The 17160-nt window shown below is 41.0% G+C and overlaps 1 protein-coding gene across 2 annotated transcripts in view; it reads right to left on the bottom strand.

Moving 5' to 3' along the window:
* Positions 1-5516, bottom strand: part of tjp1b (tight junction protein 1b) — a 32496-nt gene extending 26980 nt beyond the window's left edge. The window contains exon 1 of one of the 2 annotated variants that reach the window (XM_053427014.1): positions 5329-5516. The gene's annotated coding sequence lies outside the window, so the exon portion shown is untranslated. The remainder of the gene's footprint in view (positions 1-5328) is intronic. The other variant, XM_053427013.1, reaches the window with a different exon arrangement.
* Between the last annotated feature and the right edge of the window lie 11644 nt (positions 5517-17160).

The raw sequence follows: 17160 nt of genomic DNA, 5'->3' as shown, positions 1-17160 counted from the left end.
TGAGGTTTAATTAAGGTAGGGACAAAATGTATTTCCTTACCATTAGAATTGACAAAGGTAAAACATATATTTGACAAATTTGAGTCTAGTTCTCCATAAAAACAAATATGCCGAGAACTTGCACTGCTAATTGCCACAAGTCAGCAGTTCTGCCAGGCACAATGTTATTTTACTATACTAGATTCATGACTACAAATGCACAGGTGTGATTATTATATATGAAAAATAAGTTCTTCCCCATCACTTTTCTTCAACAGCAGGGTGTGGGCTTCAAACAAATTAACTTGCTATTCAAGCTTTCAAGCTCATTATACCGTTGCACTCGTTTTGAATGTTTTTCATGTAAAGGTTAAATGTTTGGGAGAACGTACATGAGCAATTATGTCACAAAAACAAAATGTTATCAAATAAACCACTGTTAAAGCTTTGTTTCACTTCTTGGTACTTGAGACGGGAACATATGTGTTCTATCATATTACAAAACAGAAAATAGGTAAATTCTGTCACTATTTTTTGCATTTTGCTTTAATATATATATATATATATATCTACATATAAATATATAGATAGATATCTGTGATAATAACAGTTCTATCCCATTAAAAGTGGTTATGTCTGGGTAAAATGAGAGGAAACAAAGATTGTTTTGTACGAGATGAGTCAGTAGACTCCATGTGACCAGTGGAAATAAACATTTTATAAAATCTCTCGTATGAAAGATGTTTTGGGTCCACATGAAAGCTCAAGTTGCTAAAGCTTTAAACCTGCGCACAAATTAGATTGTGTGATATGCTGTGTTAAGACAGCATGATGATGAGGTACTATTACAACATTAATTCAGGGTCATAGTGATGGTGATGGTACTCTTTCTGTCCAACAGTGTAGATCTTGTACATAGGCAGAAGAGGTTGTTAACGTAACTTTAACACTTTATCAGTGTTTAAGGTGATATGGAAAACATACAAAACCAAAAGTTAACTGGCAACTTAATCATTATTTCAGTCATGTTCCTGGCCACATGGTGAATGTGAGTCCACTATACACTCCATTTAGGGCCCGAGCAACGAACAGTAGGAGACAGTGGGAGGCCCTATTGAAATTGTGAGGATTATTATTTATTTTTTTCAGTCAAATGAATTGGCTTTTTGAGGACGTTAACATGCTCAAATTCTTACCAAAATTTGCAGAAAATTTGAAAGTGGTGAAAATATACGGATTCACGTGACGGACGAAGGAAGTGAAGCGCTTATCCTTGGCGCAGTGCGCAAAACGCATACAACGCTTCAAAATGCATGTGCTTGGGCCTGTTCAGTGCTGCTTGGCAGCCCTAGTTTAACTCTGTTTTTGGTCTCCACCAACAAGTGGAAATATCTGGTTCTTATCGGAAAATGTCTAGATCTTTGTATACTAAATGGTTTTTCAATCAAAACGGGTGCCTGATAAACAGTGCTAAAATAAAATAAAGTTACAGTCCTAACCACCAAACAATGAGCGGAAACTTACTACAAATTGTTTGCACATTGCTTTCAGTAGAAATACTCAGGACAATTATTTTATTTATCCTAATGCTATGTAAATTAAACCATAAAAATAAAATAAAAAATATTTGAAAATATGAACATTTTAACAGTACGATTTTAATAATAGATGTAAATAAATTATTATTAACAAGATAACAATGTAAAAAAAAAAAGATAAACACCATGCCTTTGATAATTGAATAGCAGAATTCGGTATGAGCAGAGCCTATTATCAGACTACACAGCTTGAGCCAATGATCATAGCCAGAGCCTCATTGTGTCCCGAACACATGGACCAAGAAATCAGCTCCTGAACTCTTTCAGCCCAGTGGAAGTTATCAGTGCCCCACACAAAGCACACAGGAGGGCAGGAATGTGCTGATAAGCTGAGCCACTGACCTGCGCCCCAGCTCCTCACAGGCACTGTGATTGAAATGAGGACAACGCAGCCAATGAAATGTGGCAATGATAAGGGATGTTTCTGGACTGAAAGTAAAAGACTGCTCATGCTAAAATGTGATGCAGAGGAGCGATTTGTTAAGTATCTTCATCCTGATAATTTCACACCCCTTTTAAAGAGGAAATTACAATGGACTTGATTTATATATGTAGCTTTTGTGTGGAAGCAAGCAAAACTAGAGCCACCATAGTGTGAACATGCCATTTGTAAAGACTTTAATGTCATATTAAAAAGAATGTTAAATAAGAACTTTCAGCTTTAGCCATGTATCAAAGCAATGACATTTCAGTATCCAAGGAACCAAAAATAATAACAACTCAAAATATTTAACAAGTAGCCTAAAATCATTTAGTATAGAAGGTAGAGGGTACTAAGGAATGAAAGAAGATACTTTAAAACCTGATCTATGGTAGTGTACTTTTTAATTATAGTATTTTTTTGTCCATGGATACAGTTTATCGCTGAGAAACAAAATAGAAATGATGCAACAGTATTTTTCGATTAAATGCTATGATGTTAAAATACATGGTTAGCAGCGGGAAAAAAAGATTAAAATGTAATTAATCTTTTGCAAATTAATTAAACAACAGGCAGAGTAAAAGTTAATTGAACATTAACAGCGAGAGGGGATTAAACTATGATTCATTGTAAAACCAAAACACCTCCGGATTTAAAATCACTGGTTAGATGTACGAGTCTAGGAAAGGTTAAACGGGTGGTCAAAAATGTATCTTAGTTTCAAAACACAATGATGGTAATTATACAGAATAATCCATGGTGTAAACTAAGATACAGTACTTCAGGATTGTGCAGACCAGCTCAATAAAATCCTGTTCTTTTTATCCTGGTGGTTTCTCCAGGCTATCTCTAACACTGAAACACATGCTATGTTTACAGTTTTGTTTCTTTTCCAGGACCATCTCTGTGCACAATTTGATCATTATTCACTTCAAAGGAATACCAGAGGCCATAGACTCTTGCCGGTTTTATTTCAATGAAATAACCCATTTTGTTGGACATTTACTTACATGCAAACCAAGGGGTTAAACATATACAAGGTTAGGGTTCTCCAAACTGCAGCTTATTATATAAATAAAGTGATGCAGTCTCATTAGTATGTCTGTAGTCACGTAAGTATCATACAGCCTGCAACTGGATCAGCCTTTAATTGCAGTTTCTACAAATACACAGGGCTACAAATCCGCAGTCAAATTTTACTTAAGTAAGCAAAGTATCAGATTCATGTCCTAAAAGCAAGATGACTCAGATGACTGCTGTACAAATGACAGCTTAGGGCAACATGATTTACAGGCCAACCATGTATGGCTGCCCTTGAGCAGAAAGATATTCTCTTCCTCTCAGGCAACACGTTTGCAAGACTCATCCAATGTACAACACTGTCATCTTGATTATCCAAATAAACAGTCAATTCATTCAGCCAATGCAACATCTAATGGCTGAAACAGACAGCATCTGCACTGTGCCTCCTCCACTTCATTTAACCAATCTGTTGCCCTGCCAAACTACCATTTTATGTAATATCACTATCAAGAGGCAACCGATGACACACTAAGTCATAGACTCAAGGGCAGGAAGTCTAACAGTGATAATAAATCTTTGTACATCACTTGGGATGATATATCAATTACATACGTTACAGTTACAATAGGTAATATCACTGCACACTTTAATTTCAATATTAACTTCGGATGCTTGAGGTCTTTCAATAAAAACAATAACTAAAGAGCTAGTTTGATGACATCCTGAAGCAGCATGGGATCATGGGAAATGCTGTCTTCAACACCATTACCGATGAAAATCTACCTGACGCAACTCAGGTGATGATCATGTACATGTATGAGGTAACATATTAAAGTTTGTTAGTGTTATATAGCAAACGGTAATGAATGATCATAATCAATTACGAATGACCAATATAAACAGTGGAGGGGAACAAACAGCCAACTGGATAACTGGCTAGCAGTGTGTTTATCTTTCATTATACATAAGTTGCCCCATAAGTTACAAGAGTGACAGGTAATTATACACAATTAAGAGGCGACCAAAATGAAACGTCCTATTGCCTTGAATTAAATTGGAGATTTCTCTGGAAAACATTGTTGGAAACGTTAAGTATATTGTAATTACACAAGTCGACAAAATATATAACATAGGTCGTTTGAAGACATTATAATTTATAATTGTTACATAATATTTCTATGAAAAGCCTTTTTTTGTTTGCTTTGAAATTCCAAGCTTGTAAATAAGGGAAATCCAAGACAGCTCAAGTATATAAGGACAAACTGATCAAACTTATGCTTTACCCAAAATAAGCGAACACAACCTTAATGTAAAGTGACATTAATGACATGTTTAGTACCTATTTTTTGGCCATCATTGGTGAAAGCTTTAATTCAGTATGCTCTTGTACAACTGTTAGGTGTTAGGTAAATACATTCAAGCTGATTTACAATACTATGATCCCAAGCAATACACAAGCGCTGCTGGCCAGCGTAATCAATATTCAACAGGTGACGACTGCTGCTCTTAGTTCATGTTGGCAGCAGCAGAACCCATCAGATGTGATAGAGATGGAACTGGTGAGATAAGTTTGCTCGGAGAACTGCAGCCGCACACGTGCGCTCCGGACATGACACTGCATTATTATGACAGCTGGAGGGACCGAACACACGAGCAGGTGTTTCTGTGCCACTGAAGTCAGCGAACAAGCTAACGTTAGCCGGATGCTACCTAGCCTCACCCACTTGTACCAGCTCACCACTATCAAAACAATGCGAGTCGCCCAATGACCTTCCCTTTAATTTAGAAAAACCGCTGTCGTATTCGTAGCGGCTGACCTGACGTCATCACTCCCTCCTCTTATCCGGCAGCCCTGACACTTCATAAATCCTGTGCCCCCCCCCGTAATACCCTCTTGGTCAAATCAACCCATAGCTGGCCGACATTTTGTTACAGCGGCTAGGCTAGCTTATCCCTGCTAACGTTACCTGGACGCTCCGCGCACTTGACGCGGTAACAGTCCGTGCGCCCGATGACAGCTCGAGCGCTCGGCATCCTGTGACACAACCCAACCCCACACGAGCTCCGCAGAACACGAGGGCGACGCGCGCAATTATTCACGCCGACAACTAGGAGACACCGTTAGCGTTTCTTTGGGGGGTGGTGGGGGGGGGGGACAACTAGCTAACCGCTTAGCATAGCGCGTAGATGCAGTTCGCTAGCAGCTGAGTTACCTCGGCTTGCACCGTTATCGGTCCCCGCTGGGAGACAGCACATCCACTCAGCGCCTGCCGCTACACACAACACACACTCTCCCCAGCCACGTACCCACGGTTTAGATCGAGAAACCCATTCACCTTCTCACAGAGCAAGGGTCCTCGCGACGTGCTTTAACGGGGGGAACCCCTCACGGAGAGCGAGAGAAACGGTATTATCTTCCCGGTGTGGCTCCAGAGCAGCAGCGGCCGCCGCACCGCAATGGCAGCAGTGGATGAAGCCTTCCGTCGCCGCCCCCCCCACCTCCGCTCTCACGCTCCGGCTGCCGCGGTGACAGTGACAGGTTCGCCTGGAAGAAACCATTCCGGTTTGTCCGCAGGGGGCGGGAGGGGAGCTGGGGTGCAGAGAAAGAGACGGTCCACACCAGCACCAGCAGCAGCGGACCTCCAGCTGCATCAAGCGCCGGTCCAGCGTGAGAACAAACCGTCATCGACGAGGATGGAACCGCACCGATGAAGCTCTATGGGTCTCCCGGTGAACATGGCAGCAGTAGTGCCCACTGCACATGGAGGGACGGATGCAACCCGTGTGTTTACAAAATAAACATAAATCCTAAAAAATATAAGAGGAGTCTGGTGCACTGTTAGAAAAGTACCAGTGCACGTGTATTCGTAATGATGGAATAGCACGCTCAATATTAGCTCATAACAACTTAATATGGAGAATGCAACCCTATTACTAATATGCTATTATTATTTTTATTCATGGCAGTCATATTTTATTAAACTTGAACTATACTGCAGATCAGAGATAGGTGTCCTCATAAATTGGGGTATTTTACATTGCTCTATTTAAAGGATAAAAAATAATTTGTTTTTGTTTGTGTTGATCTGAAAATCAAAATTGATTAGAAATGTCATTATTCATCATAAATCTTGGGATATTTTTAACATTTTTGCATTCTATTGTATTATATTGTACCACAATACACTATACGATACTAACTATTGCTTCTACAGGCAACCCGCAGTGGTATAACAAACTATTATGCACACAAAGCATTGTAAGTTTCGCCCTTGTGGCGTAAGCAGCTACATTTTTTAAGAGCTCTTAACAAGCATCCCTATCAAACAGAGAGCTAATAAACCAGTTAGAGAATTTAAAGGCATCTGAGATCTATATCTACAGCGACATCACCTGCATGCACAGAAACAGAGGGGTGTTGAAAACTGTTCTTCAAATTGTTATGTTAGCTGTATTTAATGATATAAATAGTAAGACATTTGAAAGTGCTGAACAGTTTTTTCAATCAGGGATTTTTTTCTTTTACACCTGCTTCATAAACATTCAGCAGCAGGATGCAGTTAACATCCAGCTGAGGTTGCTTTTACATGAACATCTTTACGCTCAGATGCAAAAAATGAGCAATTTGATTGATTGTGCTTCCCTACAAGCAAAGGACTGGACATAGAAGAGATGATTTAATCTGTACTGCCTCCCCATGTGTGTCTATAAGCAGACTATGTGATGTATGTGTGTAAAACACCACACCATATTTCAAATTGTCAGCTCTCTGAAAAATAGGCTCTGCGGGATGAAGATTAGACGCCCATCATGTGTAAGATATTCTACTTTAAAGTTATATTGCCTTGCCTGCAAAGATCTATTTGGATAACACTTTTAACTACAGCAAACATAAACTCTTTATTGGGAAAGCTGAGGTAGGCTACTTTAGTAGTAATGACATGCTGCATAAAGCCATTTAGAATGCAGAGGATAGAGCTAAAATACACCCTACAGCCACGATGCTCAATACTCCTTCCCATGGGGTATACAGATTTAATCAATATACAGTAGAATGTAAATTGTGCACTGCACCAAACCCCACGCTTAAGTCTCTATCACATGCACTTGAGGCAGTTTTTCTTTTTTTTGTGCTGCTTTTTTCCAGGACAACCTCATATTCTCTGAAGCGCCTTCCATTGTGCATTTTATCACTTTGAGATTGCGTGACCGCTCTGGTCACCTCTACCTCTGGCTCTAATGAGCGCAAGAGAAGATAGGGGGCTGAATGTAATGCCGGAGGAGCACAGAGGTCCTGCAATGTTGCTGACGTAAGGAGACCTGCCGCAGCTTCCATTGGAGGATCGGGTTAGGGTTAGAAGAGGGGGGGCATCTTGAATGGAAGAATGTGAGTTGGCCAAGGTCATAAGAATTAGATAAACAAGGGCAGTCATAAATATCCTGTGGGTCAACAATATATGCTGAAAATATAAAGGAAACTCAACAAAGAAAGGGGGAATTCTTCTTAAACCTGCACGTTGCAAAATGGTTAGATGATGCTAGATGTAGTCAAAAGGGATCATCATCATATCACACGATTAAAAACTTGCTTTAGTATTGAGGCAGAGACGTGTAATCAAACTACCAAACCCCCATGGAAATGAATGACTGCAAACGATTTCCCCATCCGCATGCATGTGTGATGGAATAGGCCAGGATGTGGACTTGCTTAATGCATCTCAGTTGAAGCCCTTGAAATACCCTCTGTTAATGCTACAGACAGTGTTTGCATCACTGGCTCCAACCGCACAGTGGGAGTTCCACATGTCGTGCAGCAGAATTACGCAGCCCCCTTCTCCCCCATTAGCACATTTTTATACACAGACTGCATCCGAACCGGGGTACGACTGCAGGAGCGGATCACACGAGTGGAGGAGCAAATTAGAAATTCACAGCAGGTTGGCTTTTAGAGGGAGCACTGCCCCTGATGGTGAGTGAGTCACCTCTCAGCTGTGCAGGTCAGGAAAACAGCCTACTAAGCAAAGGTTGGCGTGACTATCTATGAGCTTTAATGGCTGCAGCTATTGAATGACATGACAGACGTTAAACATAGCACTGCAGCAGAGGAGGAATAAATGCAATTGTGAGGGGGATAAGAATGTGATATTATGTGACAGCGTGCTGCCAAAGCTGCAAGATGACACCCGTACCTTTGTGCTTCTTATCTTGATATCAAGTCTTTAGTTTTACAAATTGAAGTACAGCAGTGTCATACCATAATGGAGTGAGCTGGCTACTGTACAGAGGCTTGTGTTTCTGTGATTCCCGTGTCATCCTCTGTCAGTATCTCTGACCTCTAGAATGAGACAGCAGCTCCGACTTGACAGCCGACCTATTAGTTCAGGACAGAGATTCCTCGGACAGGGTTTCATAATGCCACATGATTACATGGTGCAGCACAATCAGAGCTGAAGTGAGAGAGAGAGAGAGAGAGAGAGAGAGAGAGAGAGAGAGAGAGAGAGAGAGAGAGAGAGAGAGAGAGAGAGAGAGAGGGATCTATGATCCTTGCAAGCCTGAGATATTTTGTGAAGTCAGCAGTAAAAAAAAAAAAACACTTATCAAAAGGCGCTTTATAGAAGAGAGAAGTATGACCTTAGTGAGCTGAGCCTGTGCAGCAGTGAAATGCAGCTGAGACATTCAGGAGTTTGGCTGCAGCCGCCTGATCTCCGTCCAGCTTGTTAGCAGCTGATTTTACAGTTTGTGATTGTACCACCTGCCTCACAATAGGAGAACTATCTCATCATTCACCTTCACTATAACATTCTGCTTTAAACACACATAATAATTATAATAACGATGCAGTCGGCTCAGGTCTCCTTGGGATTGTGTGTGCTCAGCTCTTTATGTAAGGGGTAATACACTTTACAGGTTATTCATTTTTCTATTTGTGGTTTGATTTCTTGTAGTTCAGGGAACTATAAAAAGTATATATTTTATGAACAACTATTTTCTCATCTGGTACTCAGGAGATGCGTGTTTGACATATTTGTGCTGGGTTAACTGCAGTGGATTGGTGCAATGAAAAAACTATATCAGTATTAATTCATAAATATCAGTCCAAAGCAAGAAAGCAAGGTAATAAAATCATCTCAGTCTTATAAGGCACTGTATGTGTGCCTGCACCAGTTATTTGGCAAAAAAAATGCTTCTTGTGTTCATGTATAATATCACATTGTGCCAACCACATTATCCATAATCAATACTCTATTACACAAGTGTAGTTTTTTTGGCAGGTATTTCATAAAATTGTATAAATAAATAAACATTTTGAGCTTAAGAAATAAGAGGAAGGACATAATCTGACACTGTGAACATAAAGAATGTGATTGACTCGAGCACAAATCTGGATTTACCGATTCAGTGAGCTAAAATTACAAAATAAAGCCCCATGTGCGGGAAAGATATACATATTTTTCAAGATTCCTCAAATGAACCTGTAATCTCCATCTCATTTTCCCACCAACAGCTGAGAGCTCAGACATATCAGGTGACATAAAATGACCTCACATCCCCGGCCTGCGGATCATGTGACAACAGGCCACCAACATCCAAATCCTCTCTGGATCAAACTACAGCATTATGCACGGTAACAACCAAGCAATCACCTAAGTAAGTATAGCCCAGGAGGGAGCACAAATGCTAATAAAGTGGAACAATTCCAATCAGTTAATGCTGATGCATGTACAACAGAGACGTTTTTTTAAGCAGGAAAACAGGGAATTGAATTATTCTGTCTTTGAATACTTGCCCAGATCAGAGATTACAGAGCTAACCGTGATTTCCTCAGGGAAAGCTGCGAGATCATGATCTATCCAATCGTGATTTCAAAGACTGATAAATTAAAACGATTATTGATGTTTAATTATTCATGTTAATTAACCATAAATACTCTGAGTGTTCTCAGTGGAAAAAAAAATTCTCTAAAAAACAACGGTGTTTTTCAAAAACACAGGAGGGGAATAACCCTACACGCAGTGTGACCTGTGATGTATACTGGCAGTTTAATTATAAATGAAGTGGCTGTAATATTTTATCTCCCATCAAACAGACCTTTAAATTAGTTTGGATTCATAAGTGGTTGTCTATTCATTGCTTTGTCCCGAGGGAGCAACCTCGCTCAGGAAGAGAGTGAAGCAATTAGAAGCCCTGGTGGTCTGGGATCAGGTGCTCCCTTCAGACCAGGCCGAGGGGTATTGTGCAGGGCAGGCGATGGGGGTAAAAGAGGTAGGTGGAGGAAATAAAGGGGGTAAAATTACCCAGGGGTAAATTACCGCACTGCGGAAAGGAGCCCGACAATACTGTACACCACTTGAAATGCATTTTTATGACAACTACAGTTTGACATATTGATAAATCCAGTGAGAAAAAAAGCTATTCTTAACAGAGCTAACAGCGCAAGGTTTCCCCTAACGTAATACATCCAATGAGTGGGGGGGTTTCACCGTTTGTTTGGCTGCTTGGAAAACCCCAACACATGAACATCAATACACCTTACACCTCTTATCCCTATCACTATTTATGATTGTATTAATATTGGCAAACACCACTGTACTTTTATCACTACATATAAAAAACTTGACATTTAAATTCAATATCCAGATTAAATAATCTGCACATCCAACCCCTCCTTTCTGTGTCTCTGTCCATCAGAGAACAAGGATGTTGCACTAGTGCTCCAGAATGTTTATGTAGTAAAACTCTGCCCTCTGCAGGACTCCAGCTGAACACTATTCATCAGCTCAGGCCTGGCCATGTCAAGCTGTGCAAGAGGAAATCTATATGCAACGTTATTTATGGTGGCACGAAAACGTGGAGCATGGAGGAGAGAGGGCTCCTGCGTGTTTTCCAACCCTGCTGGCTGATGATGCACGCATGAGCTGAGTGAGGGAGACACAAGAAGGAGCCGGGGTTGTTCACCTTCGGGCCCACCGTTGATGGGACGCTCCTGAGTCTAAACAGCATATGGTGCCTCCCGGGGCATCAACACACATCCTACATGTCGAGCAAACATGGCAGGCTGTGTGATACGCTCACACACCACTGACCCACCACACACACACATCATCCACTACTTATAAATGCACGAAGTGAACACACACTTCCTTCCTTTCATTCATTCTCAGACACAGAATAGATGCATTTTGGAATCACTTTGGCAATTAGGTCTTAATACGATTTTTATATAAGATATGGCTACTATTGTATTGTGACAAATCTTATGTATGTATATATTAGCCTATCTGCTTCACACTACATGTTGCTTATATATATCAGGATAGAGAAAATACATTATGGCATTCAACTGCTGATATGAAATGTATAACACACCAAGAACTGTCAAAACATTAAAGATGTGTTCAATGTGGGATATTATGTTATATTTTATATTGTGTATATCGAGTGTATTTGCCATCTGATAGAATTTAATTTTAGTTGCTGTGAACATACAAAAAATATCACCTCCAGCTGTATGTGTTTGTCTCATGATAATCAATCAACAGGCAATATAATCTACAGAGCATCAAACCCTGTGATTGATTAACTTGTCTCCGCGCGACCACTCTAGTGCTTCATTCTTCATGCTTGACTTCCCCGCCATGGCCACCATCTTGACTCCCTACAAACATTACATCATCCGGCTGGTTGTCCTTCACTTGACCTGACGCTCAAGTACTCAAATGGGCGGAAGAACATCGCAAGCGCTCCTCAAGAATAAGCTCAAATTATAACCGCAGGCTGTTATTATGGTGGTAATGATAGACTCAGACAAAGCTTTTGTAGCAAACAAAATAATTGCATGTGATGTTGGTTTAGCTCTACGTTTTTTCCACTACTCTAATTTCATTAATGTCATAAATCATGTGGGAAAGTCAATAGTAGTTGTTTGGATTTATGTGGCTGTATGTCTTCTCTCCCGAAATGATTTGTTGCAGATGAGGGACGCGAGGCCGACCATAAAAACAAAACCCTGCTGGGGGGGGGCTTTAAAGTCAAGATGTAATGATGGATACACACAGTGCACAGTGCTTATAGTGACCTACCATATGTCCCGTCAGAGGACACACAGGTAGGTCTTGATCCAGAGTCACAGCCTCCAGAAACAAACTCAACATCTGTCTTCAGCGCACGGCATCACGCACACCACCTTTGCATGCATCACGCATGGCCGGCTCCCCCTCACTGTCACACACAAGCCCCCTCCATCACCTCCAACCATCCCCCAGAGCTCATCACCTGTAGGACAAATAAACCAGCATCCGCTCGACTGTGATCTTACATAACAAACCCGTCTCACCCGGGGAAAATCAGCTGGAGCTCCAATCACAGAGCCCCCCCTCGCCCCCCCCCCTTCCAATAAGGCCTCCTACAGTGTTCGTGGTGATAAATCTGCTGCGTCCACCCCCCCCCCCCCCCCACCCCGTGCTCTGCCCCGTCTCTCTCCCTCTCCTCTCCACAGCCTCTGTGGTGTGTCTCACTCAGGTCCAGCCTTGCAGAGCTCCCACCCTCATGCACCTCCATGCCTTCATCACACGGGAACAATCTTCCTCTAACAGGCCCCTGAATATGCAGATTGGTTAATTCAGCTGCAGTTGCTCTCTCCCCCCTCCCGTATAATGCATCTGCAGCACTTTCCGAAGACCGAGCAGCGAATAAACGCTTACGCTGGGGCTTTTTTTGGTGGTGGTAAGGGGGGAGAGCGCGTCTGTCCATGGCAGGCTGCAGCCAAGGATGGGAATTTAGAAGTGAGATGGGGCGAGCAGAACTAATAAGAGATTAAGCCGTTGACCAAGGCAAAGCTCAGGGCCCAGTTTGATGACTGATCCTGATCTGTGAAGGGGTAATTCATTTAATTACGTTTTTCATCTCTGCTTTAGTTGTATGTTCTCTGGCTAATTGTTTTTTTTTCTGCAGCTCACCTGGTTAGGGCCTCTGCAGTGAATATTCCTCTAACATTTTCCCAAAACAGCTGAGAGGGCAGGAAAGATACTGCACGGATCGTTCCCACAACCAAAAACAGCAACCTCAGTTTAGCATCCAAAATGCAGCAGGGCTACAAAGTGGGTTCAGTGTTTGTGTGTAAAAGACGTTGTTTTTATCGCGGAGCTGATGAAATCAAATGCGCATAAAGATGAGCTGCACATTCCATAACCATCTAAAAACACACACACTGTGGCAAACAAGGAAAATACTCATCCTCATTAGAACCAGTGTAAACGCTGCCACTCTTAAATGAGTGGATGTGTCACTGATGAACACTGAAAAATAACTTCAACAAACAAAGGCACCGGGTGCATAAAAGACTGTAGTCCCCCCCCCTCTCCATCTCTGTTGTGCTTTCTGCAGCCTTAGCACTAAAATCTGATTCAAGCTTTCTGTGAACAAGTGCGTTGCTTGCCAACACAAATGACAGCGGGAGTGGGCCCGGTGCCAAGGTCCTCCCCTGACTATCAAGAGAGAAAAGCAATCAAAAGAACCAATCGATACAAACAAAGTCTTAACTACTATCGATTATTTAGCTCAACGCCGATGGGCAATGATAGTTATGGAGCTAAATTAATACACGTTTGTGATTAATATCTCCGCATTTCTGTTGGAACTGTTTTATGTTTGCAAACGACTGCGAATCGCCCAGAGGCACAGAGGCAGCGCTGTGTCTGTTGTGACATTTTAGTAGGATGCGATGGAAACTGCTCCTCAGCTCAGCATCCTGCAGTCTCATCACTCACTGTAAGGCGGACCGTTACTTCCATCAGCTGCATTTGAGGTTCGGGCTAGTCAGCAAGTTTTCCTCTAGTGCACACACAGGCTGTACAAAAGAAATATACCGTGGAAAGGCCAGGAGCGCCTCAGCTCGGAGCTCTCTGGTGAGATAGTGGCCGTTAGAAGCGTCCTCTGAGCGGCGGGCCATAAAGACAAATGCGCGCAATGTGCTGTGACTTACAGAACAGGGGAGGAAAAGACAGGACAGACTCATTACACAGCGTTTTCCACTCAGATGAACTTCGTCTGTGTATGGCGCCAAATCAAGGCAACCACTAATCTGCCAATTACAGCCTAAATGCATCCAACTCCAACATGTCGATGACAGGTTTACCAGATGGGAACTTGTGAGTGATTCTGTGATTACTTCTAAAATGTAGGTAGGACTGATAAGTGCTGTGATATTTTCACTGCTTTTAAATGTCGATCTGTTGGTCATTCGGTTAAAGGGCATAACTTTGCGTTTAATAATGCAAAGTTAGATCCGTGCTTTCACTTATATAGGGAAATTTCTAAATGACTGCTGGACGCACAAAATGTGTCACAGATATCAATGCATCCTCAGACGATGTCTCCTCATGTTTTTATTGATCCTTGACTTCTCTAATGAGCATGAGGGTGACACCTAAGGTTTTGAGGGAAATGTCTCATCTCCCTGCCACCCTCAGGATGAATAATCGCTTTGATGATGGTGATGAGGGGCCATCGTCAGGTCAAAATGATTATTTGTCCACTATTGATCTCCTTAATAAATCTGCATATCAGAGAGTGGCTCAAGAAAGATTAACTCTTGACGTACACTTGAGATCATTTCAAAGAATTTTTACGTACAAATAACATTAATAAGCTAAGATTTCAAGCCATTGCAAAACAGCAGAAGTCAACGATACCATTGAGGACTAATACTCAACCAGCTGAGTGTTTTTTTGGTGTGTTTTGATGAGACGGAGCGTTTGTGATGACTTCACAGTCAGGTTATATCCATCAACACGATATAATTCCCCTGAGGCCGAGGCCCTGCAGCAGTTTACTGATCTGTCTGGAAACAACAAGGTACGTGTGTGTGTAATACAAGTGTGTGTGTGCTTTGATTTACACACATCAAAGATCTGCATCTGAAACACTGCTTTGTGAATTATTATGTCTTTTGTATAAAAAAAATCACTCAAAAGACGAGATTTCATGATCATTCATTAAGGTTAAAAAGACCTCCACCTCGAGCTTTGGAGAACATTTGGAGGCTTCTAAAGATTTAAACGCCTGAGACACTTGTTTACTGAATGGGATTGTGAACACAAGAAAGGTTTGTACTACCTTGATGTTCAAATCTAATTAAAAATGTTTCAATCAAACATCAGTTGCTGCCTGATGGAAGCAAAACATCATCGTCTCTTCACCTTTTTTTTTATTTGGATATTGATTCTTATTTCAGGTAAAAATGAAATAAGAATCAATATCCAAATCTGTGATTAAAAAAATAAGATTTCCTTGTTAAGGTGTTTCCTTCATTGATATAGTAAAAGTGTTCTGTAACCATGTAATGCTTTTCTAGTCACGCAAAGCACTTTAAGGTACAGTGTGCCATTCATCCGCTCACACACACGTTCATACGGTGCATCCAAGGACACTTTGGCATGCAGATGTGGGAGACTGGGATCGAACAGCCGACCTTCTGTTTAGAGGACGACCGCTCTACTCCCTTTAATTGAAGGGACAGAGTCTTTGTCACCACTGTTATTTTTACCTGGTCAACACTAAGCTTCAGCCAGCAGCCAGTTAGCTTAGCATTACACTGGAAACAGTGGGAGCCAAGCTCCGTCTCCAGATCTACATAAATCCACCTTCCAGCAGCTCTAAAGGTCCCTATTTAGGGCCCGAGCAGTGACAGGCACTGACAGTGAGGCCCCATTGAAATTGTAAGGCCTATTATTGTTATTCAGGCAAATTAATTGGCTTTTTGAGAGCTTTAACTTGCTAAAATTCTTACCAAAATTTGCAGAAAATTAGAAAGTTTTGTATATGGTGAAGAGTGGGGATTGAACCCCCAAACTGCTTGTTGAAGAACAACCACTCTTCCCCCTACGCCACCCTTACATTAACAATAATAATACAACAATTGGATTACATGCTCATACACATTAGAAACTAAGCACAGGAAGAAGATGGACAAATTAGTGTGTGTGTGTGTGTGTATCTGTGTCATTCTATAAAGCTTTTGATACACATTTCAGAGAAATTGTATTTTCTACTTTACTACATATATTTGACAGCCTTACTTAGAAGTTACTTTTATATTTTTGGATTTTAGATACTGGATGATTTAACCTGCTTTAAAAACCTATTGTTAGAGAATAACCCAGTAGTTTCCAACCTTGGCTTCTGACGCCTTACAAGAATCACAGTGTGGGACACATTTAATTTAATATAATTCTGTAAATTCATGCAAACCTTCTAGTTTATAATCGGTGATCAAATAAATTACATATTGTTCCCATTAACTAGCACAAGGAGTAAGGGTCACTCATTATTTTCAAAGTATATCTCTTTTCCTCTATAAAACCACTACATGTCATTTATACACTTCACCATACAGATTAAGTCAGGGCTGGCCAGCTGTTTAGTGCAGTGTTTTGGCTAAGCTAGCTGTCTTGCTGCTGTAGCCTCATATTATCATACAGATATTAGATCAAGTTTCAAATATACATACAATAACATTCTGACATGATGGAGCAGCAATAAAACCATTTTGAGCGCTGTTTCCAAAACTGTGAATAATTCTCTCAACTATAATGTGCATGGAATCAAACGCTCTGCTTTTGGCTCGTGCAAGAAAATGAAAACGGCCCTCTAGGGCAATCGAAATTATTCGCAATTTACGAGAAATGTTCTTTTGTGATATGTGACGCTGACATCATTTGCAATCTTTGTGTGCAGTGCTCAAAAATCATTGTGATGTAAGAGACTCCTGAGGCCAAATCCTGTTCCCTTGCATCTCATCGTCAAGTAGATTTAAATAATAACGTTTTATCTTTATCACAATATATATATGTATTGCATATATCCCACTGATTATATGAATGTACCGAAGATAAACAGATCCTTACTTGCTTTGTGTAAGCTTTTTTGTCGATTAATAGTTTTATGGATATTTCAAATGGCAAGTGTCTGTATTTTTCAGTATGCAACAATATGCTGGATGCTTAAACAATCCCTTATCTGTCTCTTATAGTGTTCTAAGTCACAAATCAAATAAAGAGAGACAGTCTAAAAGTTGTAGTTTTACTTTAATCAAATCTTTCTCATGTCAGATACCTGGATTGTTAATTCTGCACCCTTTGG

Source organism: Pleuronectes platessa, chromosome 7 (assembly GCF_947347685.1).
Source record: "Pleuronectes platessa chromosome 7, fPlePla1.1, whole genome shotgun sequence".
NCBI lineage: Eukaryota > Metazoa > Chordata > Actinopteri > Pleuronectiformes > Pleuronectidae > Pleuronectes > Pleuronectes platessa.
The sequence above is the reverse complement of the archived record's forward strand: the minus strand, read 5'-3'. Positions and strand labels throughout refer to the sequence as shown.